The sequence below is a fragment of the Lygodium microphyllum genome, chromosome 4, assembly GCF_053477565.2.
Source record: "Lygodium microphyllum isolate KBCC chromosome 4, Lygodium_microphyllum_v1.1.10, whole genome shotgun sequence".
In the NCBI taxonomy this organism is placed as follows: Eukaryota; Viridiplantae; Streptophyta; class Polypodiopsida; order Schizaeales; family Lygodiaceae; genus Lygodium; species Lygodium microphyllum.
In genome coordinates this window covers 143,581,744-143,590,420 of record NC_141138.1, presented here as the reverse complement: position 1 = coordinate 143,590,420, position 8,677 = coordinate 143,581,744, and the positions used below count along the sequence as shown (strand labels likewise).

General features: G+C 41.3%; 1 pseudogene; it reads left to right on the top strand.

Moving 5' to 3' along the window:
- The first annotated feature begins 4,018 nt into the window (after nucleotides 1-4,018).
- LOC148037714 (caffeoylshikimate esterase pseudogene) lies at nucleotides 4,019-5,488 on the top strand (annotated as a pseudogene).
- The last annotated feature ends 3,189 nt before the right edge of the window (nucleotides 5,489-8,677 follow it).

Here is an 8,677-nt window from a genome sequence, read left to right as displayed (position 1 = left end):
GCACACACACACACACACACACACACACACACACATTGGGGGTGGTAGGTGCCTAGCCAACATGATGTGGCACGTAGCAACAGTGACAAGGCAGCACGCAGCGGTGATGGGAGCTAGGATAGCGAGTGGGAGAACAAGGAGGAGTGCTAGTAGATGAGAGTAGTACTACACAATCTCTCTCTCTCATAGTGGGGATGGCAAGAGGCAATGCTAGTGGGGAGGGCATGCACTGGTGGTAGGGCAGCACACAGCGATGATGGGAGCCAGGATAGTGAGTGCAATGATAGTGGGAGCTAGGATAGTAGCACATTGATAGCTAGCAATAGGAGCATATGAACAATGAGGGTGGTGGGAGTTGGTCAACCAGAGTGCTTTGACAACTTTACGATGGCCAAAGGTGGGTTGTCGACACACGCACACGTACACACTCACACATGCACACGCACGCGCACATGCACACGCGTGTGCGCACGCACACACGCACGCACGCACGCACGCACACGCACACGCGCACGCGCACGCGCACGCGCACGCGCACGCACACCCACACACACACACACACACACACACACACACACACACACACACACACACACACACACACACACACACACACACACACACACACACACACACACACACACACACACACACACACACACACACACACACACACACACACACACACACACACACACACACACACACACACACACACACACACACACACACACACACACACACACACACACAGTTTGTGCGTGTGTGCTATCAGAAAACAATTAGGACAGTATTTGTTAGAAAGGCTTCCTTCCTCCTTGTTTGTTTCGCCTCTTATTATAGCAACATATCCTAAGTAGCAGTACTAGCAAATGTCATGTCCAATGATGTTGCATGGTAGAAGAGAGTGGACACCATGAAGGTGGGACAAGAAGTTCAAGTTTAATGATGCCACGCCAAGGCCCAAGTGGCATCCTTCATCAGTAAGGCAAAGTGCATCCACAAGATCTGCCTTGCTAGTGCATATCCTTTCATACAGGCTAGCTGCCTTGACCTAGCAAGTGTTGGAACTTGGGCCTACTCTAGTAAGTCCAAACCAAAGGAGAACAAGGGGATTGAGACACATCAAGCAAGTGATAAAAGTAGGAGCTAGAAAATCTTAGTAGTGTAGGTTGTAGCCAAAGGGAAAAATAAACAATTTTGAGTTTTTACTTTAATCATGCCCATGAGAGGGATAGATAATGAAAGGTCTTTATGTGCTCTTATGATCATGTATGGTATGGGTATGCACCCTCATTGACATGGTTGGGTGTTCAATATAACACCCTCTTCATTGTGAATGGTGAGTGGCAAGTGTACCCTCTCCATTGCAAGCAATGACTAGAGTTATGTGATCAATTAATAATCCAATGCACATGATTATTGAGAGAGAGAGAGAGAGAGAAGCAATGACTAGAGTTATGTGATCAATTAATAATCCAATGCACATGATTATTGAGAGAGAGAGAGAGAGAGAGAGGTGAGGAAGTAAAAGTTGCCGTATAGTAGTATGAGAACTTCACTTCCTTGATGTAGCTGCTTTGTGCAATGCCGCAAGGAATGCTAGTGTTTCTTATATAGATATCTTTTAAGCTCTTTTGGTTCACTTCATCTTTTAATAAATGTTTTGTTTATCTTATTTCATTCTTTCAATCATAATTTTATGTACTACTTTTAGCTACACATTAAAAGGATTATAACAAGTCTTTGTATGACAATATTATGCTCATTATTTTGTTGTGGTATAGTCATAACCAATATTTGATTATCACAAGTCTTTGTATAACAATCTCATTATTTAGTGGTGGTATACTCATAATCAATCTTTGGCTATGGTTGGTGGTCCTACCATAAATGGACATAGACATTCCATCTTCTCATTTATTTGAAGTCATTGATGCTAATAGAGAGTAGTGTTAGCTTATATGGCAAGGTTTAATTTGTTGTGTGTGAATAGTCATAACCAATCTTTGGTTATAATAAGTCTTTGTATAACAATCTTATACTCATTATTCAATGGTGGTATACTCATAACCAAGTTGGTCCTACCATAAATGGACATATACATTACATCTTTTCGTTTATCTTAAGTCATTAATGCTAATAGAGAGTAGGGTTAGCTCATATTGCAAGGTTTAATTTGTTGTGTATTAATAGTGATAACCTTTATGTATTTGTAAAGTTTTATGGTTATTTTGTTAACCATTTGATGGTATGGCTAGCAATCATTACTAAAGGTCTTTTGGCGGGCTACAACGACCTCTTTTACATGTAAAGGTCTTATCTTACAATGCTCTTACATTTAGAATCCATACTTTGTCTTCTCCCTTTTCATTTAGTGCCTTTAAGTCTTTACATAGAAGTATTTGGTTGGTAGTGACTTAAAGTATTAAGATAAGCTTTTACTTGAATGTTATGGGTGATAGTTATTCTTAAATGTAAAGGTGTCATTGTTAGTTTTTCAAAAGGTCTTATTATTTCTTATTCATCTCCTTCTCTCCTCAATGTTAATACTACTTATCCCTTTACCAACATATCACACTTTTCTTTCATAATTTGAAGGATCATAGCTCTTAGTTCACATGAGATGCATATACTCTCTATTTTCCACTTTGGACCATTGTCAAGCATTCTCTTTTGTTTTACTAATCTTTGCTCTGCTTTTAGAGAGAAGCTACATGTGAGTCATTGCCTTGACTTGTGCAATAACATTCACTAGGATCAATGTAGCCCAAAGACATGTTTTCATTGAAATGGAAAGCGAAAAGGTTACTTATAAGGGGTACTTCATGGTCACATGGCATTGTAAAAATGAGGCAATGGACACTTTTTTAAACCACTTTAGTTCGTCATGATTACAATGAGGTGATATCATCCATGCATCAAGTAATTGACCATGGTCTTTAGTGTTGACATGCTCTTACATATCACTTAGTATTTTCACATTTGGGAAGAATTGATAGTTCTCAACATTCTTCTACTTTTTACTTCTCTCTCTCTCTCTCTAAAACCATAGCCAAATCACTAGCTCCTATTCTTTTGGTCTTCGAGAAGACCAATGCCCAATAGGCCATCTAGTGTGGACTCTCTTTTTTTCTGCTATGATCTTTATATTACGCTAGTGGTAAGCCATTAAGTTATCGACACATAAAATCCTATTAGTAGTTGGGCACATGGATGTAAGGTGTTACACACTGCCAGGTGCATGCCACCCTTGGTCACACACTAGAGAATGACTTGACATGTTATGGATAAATTTGCCTCCCATTAGACACCAACAAGGCGACAAGGGATTGGAAAATAAAAAGCTTTTAGAAAAAAGAAAAATCAAAAAGTTTGATTGGCATGTCAAGGCATTGCTTTATGGCAACCTATCATCTCTTTGTAGAAATGATGTGGGTGATGAGAACTCCCTGTCTTGAATAGTTCACCATCACCTAGTGATAGTCTAATAGGTCGTAAGCCAGTCATATCTATGCTTTTGGTAATGAAACCACACTGTGCCTGCCATCATATGATCTTTCATTCTATTGGTTGTTTTTTCATGAGTTAGGCACCCACAGGTTTGTGTACAACATTGGTTACACATCGAGGGTGTTCTTGTGGGTTTTGTTTTTGGGAGAAGGGCGGGAGGGGGGTTTCCTAAGGTTTTTTGAGAAAATTGGGAATCCTTTTAGGCCAGATGGGGAGCCTGGTTCTTAGTTTTGTCAAAAAACCACTAGTTGCAAAAAACACCCAAGGAGTGGTCTTCTCCGCAAATACCATTTCTTAAAATGGAAAAGGGACACGAGGAGTCATTCAAAGAATTAAGGATGTTTTTCCTCCTTTTATTTCATCCATGAAAGATAGGCTTGGGTTTTTTAATCAGATTTTATTTTGTAAAATTATTTGGCTTGCTTTTCCGCATTCGGAAGTCATGCCCTCTCTCTCTCTCTCTACTCGATAGCTCACCAACTTGTGGGCAACATGTCCTGTTGCCCACCAAATCCCACCTTCCCACAGAGAGAGAGAGAGAGAGAGAGAGAGAGAGAGAGAGAGAGTGTGTGTGTGTGTGTGTGTGTGTGTGGGGTTAGGTTAGGTAGCCTTCTTCTAAGTGCGCCCTCTGTCCTACCCTCCCCATAGCTTTCTGTGAGAAAGAAGAAGAAGAAGAAGGAAGAAGAAAGAAGAAAGAAGAAAGAAGAAAGAAGTGGAGGTGGAGGTATGGCTGAAGAGACTGCCCCTCCCCCCAATTTCTGGGGGGACATGCCTGAAGATGAGTACTACGCCTCTCAGGGTGTTGTCAACAAGAAGGAGTTCTTCCAGACACCCCATGGCAGGATCTTCACTCAGTCGTGGCTTCCATCTGGTGACGCTGCTGGAGACCTCCGTGGCGTCGTCTGCTGCACCCATGGCTATGGCAGTGACTCCAACTGGATGTTTCAGAAAATCCCCATGGCCTTTGCCCAATGGGGCTACGCCGCATACGGCAGTGACCTCCTCGGCCATGGCAGATCTGATGGTATCCATGGCTATGTTGAAAATGCTGAGATGCTCGCTGCCGCCGCCCTGTCCTTCTACCAGTCAGTCCGCGACCGGCCTGAGTACAAGGGCCTGCCCAAATTCCTGTTTGGGGAATCTATGGGAGGAGGGGTTACATTGCTCATGATCCTGGAAGACCCTAAGGGCTGGGATGGTGCCATGTTCTCAGCTCCACTGTTTGAGATCCCGGGCCCGATGAAGCCCTCGCGGCTGCATCTGATAGGATATGGTCTACTCGGGGGGCTTGCTGAGTCATGGGCTGTCATGCCAAGCAGCAACATGGTGAAGAGGGCTGTCAAGGACCCTGCAAAGGGCAAGATCATTGGTGCCAACCCGAGCCGGTACCGGGGCCGCCCCCGGGTAGGCACCATGAGGCAACTCAGCAGGATGTGTGACATCATCCAGAAGAGATGTGAGGAAGTGGATATACCCATCCTGATTCTGCAAGGCACAGCAGATGACTTGGCTGCTCCAGAGGGCAGCCAATTCGTCTATGACACGGCCAGGAGCACTGATAAGACCATCAAGATGTACGATGCAATGTATCACTCTCTTATTCAAGGTGAGACCGATGAAAATATAGCCCGTGTTCTTGGTGATCTCAGGGAATGGGTGGATCAGAGAGCCAGGACAGTATCCATGGTTAAAGGAGAGGAAGAAGGCAGCCAGAGAGAGGCAGAAGAAGAAGCATAAGTGGTTCTTGAATTATGATAATATCAGTCTGCTCAGTATTGCTGGGTTTATGCAAAATCAAGTGTAATAAATCTATACTAACCTCGGTGATCACTGTCAAAGAATAAGTAAATAACATTGCAACAGATTCCTATACACAGAATTTGTATCATGACCTTGATTTAACAGTAAGTGTACCTGCCTGATTGTTTGAATACAGAATGGTAAATTTGAATGAAAATATCTTCCTTAATCCTTAGTCATTTGGATAGTCATTGGTGGGGTACTATATGACAATCTCCCATAGGCTGGAGCTACAAAATTACATAGATAAGTGCACACATTGATGCAGGTACATAAGCTTGAACTTCACATTTTCTGAATATGATCTGTCGTCTTGGGCTAACGTCAATTCAGACGCTGTAGGCCATCAAATTCCATAAATCCTACAAGCTCTTCTTGCTTAATCCAAAGCTTGTGTCCAGCTGAAAGCTTGCCCTCTCCAACGTGCTTCTTAACTTTAGCCTTTCTTACGATGCAAATGTCGCATTACGGATATCAACGTGCTTCTTAACTTTAGCCTTTCTTACGATGCAATGTCGGATCTCTCTTTACTGGCAAGCCTTGAAGAACATTTATTTCCTAAGCAATGCCACTTGCACTCCAAATTGCTTTATTTCAAGTTTCCTAAGCAATGCCACTTGCTTTATTTCATAGAATGTTAAAGTACATGCACTTCTTTACTTAGTCTTCTAATCCTTTCGATGCTAGTCGATTGCTCAAACACATGGGTTCCTTCCTTTTCCTCTAGCATAACCACATACCTTGAAGCCTTACACCTAATGAGTCTTGTGCAAGAAACTCTCTTAAGGACCATTAGTCTCGTCTTTAATATCTTCCATGAGAGCCTCAATCAAGCCTTCTATCATGTAAGTTAAATTCTACTTACCTAATGTGCCTTTGATTAGCTATCAACAGCCTATGACAACTCTCCTCTTGGCAAAGTTCAAATGAACTCAAAGTAATCAGTATGATTGAAGAGAAGATAGTCAAATACTCTCCTCTTGGCAAAGTTCAAATGAACTCAAAGTAATGTATGATTGAAGAGAAGATAGTCAAATGAGCTTAAAGCAATCAATACAAGAACATGATAAGAGAGAAGCCACTCAAAAATGACCTTTATATTGCCCACAAGTAGGAGCAAGAATCCTTCTCCAAAGTGCTACCGTTGATTTAATCAAGTGCAATATCCCAAGTGGTTGAGGGAGTTGGATGTGAGAGCAAGATTAATGTCAGATAGAGTCATTTTTCTGGACATGGTTTTGTGCTCATCAACTATTTGTGATCCTCATCCAAGAATACAAGCTACATAGTAGAAATGGCACTATCTTTACTTTCAAAGACTATACATGCTTTGAGGGAGGAGTTTATGAACATGTCCAATTTCTGAAGGATCTGGCCAAGGGAGGAATATACAAAGGTTTCCCTAAGCTTATAGCAACGTTAAGCAGCACATTCCACAATTATGTTGCTAAAACAAGCATTTCCACCCAAGTTGGCATTCCTTCCGAATTCAATCTTTACTTTGATTGGTTGCCATAACATAATGTACACCAAATCTAGACATTAGAAGCATACACCTTGCTCCAACACCTTCTACGTAGCTTCGTGATTGATGAATGTGACTTCAAAGAATTCTTTGCTCCCATAATATATTTGATAAACTACACAATCTAATTTGCGAATTATATTAAACCAAGTAGTGAATCACCATAGCCTTAGGAGACTTGCTAGTTAGCAAGACCAAGATGACCTTAATATTGAATCTAAGGAAATTTTGCATACCTTATTTGTGTCATGAACTACTCTTCATAAGACACCTTAGGGCCTTTCCTCCATGCTTTTACATGTAGTGAGGCTGTTGATATCTTCGAGACTAGTTGAGGACTTGCCTTGACTTGAAGTATGTAGTCCTTACATAAATCCACTAAGATTAGAGTAGCTCGTTATTGACTAGGTGGCGAGTCACTTTATGATTTGCTCCTCTTCCTCTTGTGAGTGTTTACTAGTACACTTGTGCTATTAACTAGAGCACCATTGTCCTCCACACTTATGGTGACATCACTCTCTTTTGCATTGTGTTTCACCAATAGAGATTTAGCCACCTCCCACGCAGAGAGTTTGATGGAGCAAAGTATGTCGACAGAGACTAATGATGATTAAGGCATGCTTATTACCTTTCATGCATGTGCATAAATTGCCATTAGACGGTCATTCTCATGCATGTACCCTAAGCTTATGACACCCCCCCTCCCAACTTGTGTGTTTGTTGCATATGCTTATTGTTTTAAAAGCTTTCTTAGGTGTGCACGCTCCCTTTGCTACTCTCGTCCTTCAAGCTAATTGTGTGAGTAATGTTTTGCCGATTCACTTCATCACATCACTTCCTTGTATCAATAGTGAGGATTGTTTTCTTGATTCACTTCATCATATCACTTTGTTATACTAACAGTGAGGACAAAGTTAAAGGCCCTAATCATGATCATTGGATGCTATGCATGAGGGCTTGGCTTGTATGAAAAGGTCTTTGGTAGGTTGTTGCTCGTTTCAAGCCCAGGCTAGGTGCAATACATGAACAAGAACTATAATGATTTTTTGGAGGAAATTTTTGAATAGAAGGCAAGGATTTAAGGCCTTTACACCGTTGATTCTCACCTTCCACCCAACAATGTCATACCATTCTAACCTTGGAGATGTCAACCAAGTTACTCAAGGTTTATGAGCTATAATCATCCACAAGGGCTATCACCCTTCAAGGTCAGCTATATAACATCAAGCTTAATTCCTATTATCAGTCCATCCAAATGTAATCTCAATAATAGAATATAGTTTTCTTGAGAAGTATGGATTGTGCTCCACCTCATGCCATAGTTGGTTTGAGGTCCTAGCACTAAGTTTCACAACCAAGAATTTGCTACAATGTTAGCATGAAGAAGGAGGTATATGGTGCCTCCCCTTTTTGCTAAGTCACTTGTGTTAGGGTAGTTCTACATAGACTAGGGTTAAGTCATGATGCCTTGCTAGCATGTATATCAATTCATATTTCTTGCTACAAGTCTTATGACAAGTTGTTAGCATGGGTGCCTAATTTGTGGGCCAATGTTGAGGATCCATGGGTCAAATTCATTGAAAAAGATGATATATCAAGTCCATCATTATTCCTTTTAGAGGGCAAAACTTGAGACAAGGCTTCTCAAGCAAATCACCAAACCATATGACTAAAGTTGACTAGAAAACCCTTTGGTCACAAAGAAATGGATCCTTTGCAAATTGTATGAAAAGACTCTCCATCTTCTATAGCTAAGCATATTAGGATCAAATTTTGGTAAATCACGTTCTTCATCCAATGCATATCTTCAAGAACATGGGGAGTCTCTTGTGTGAGCAC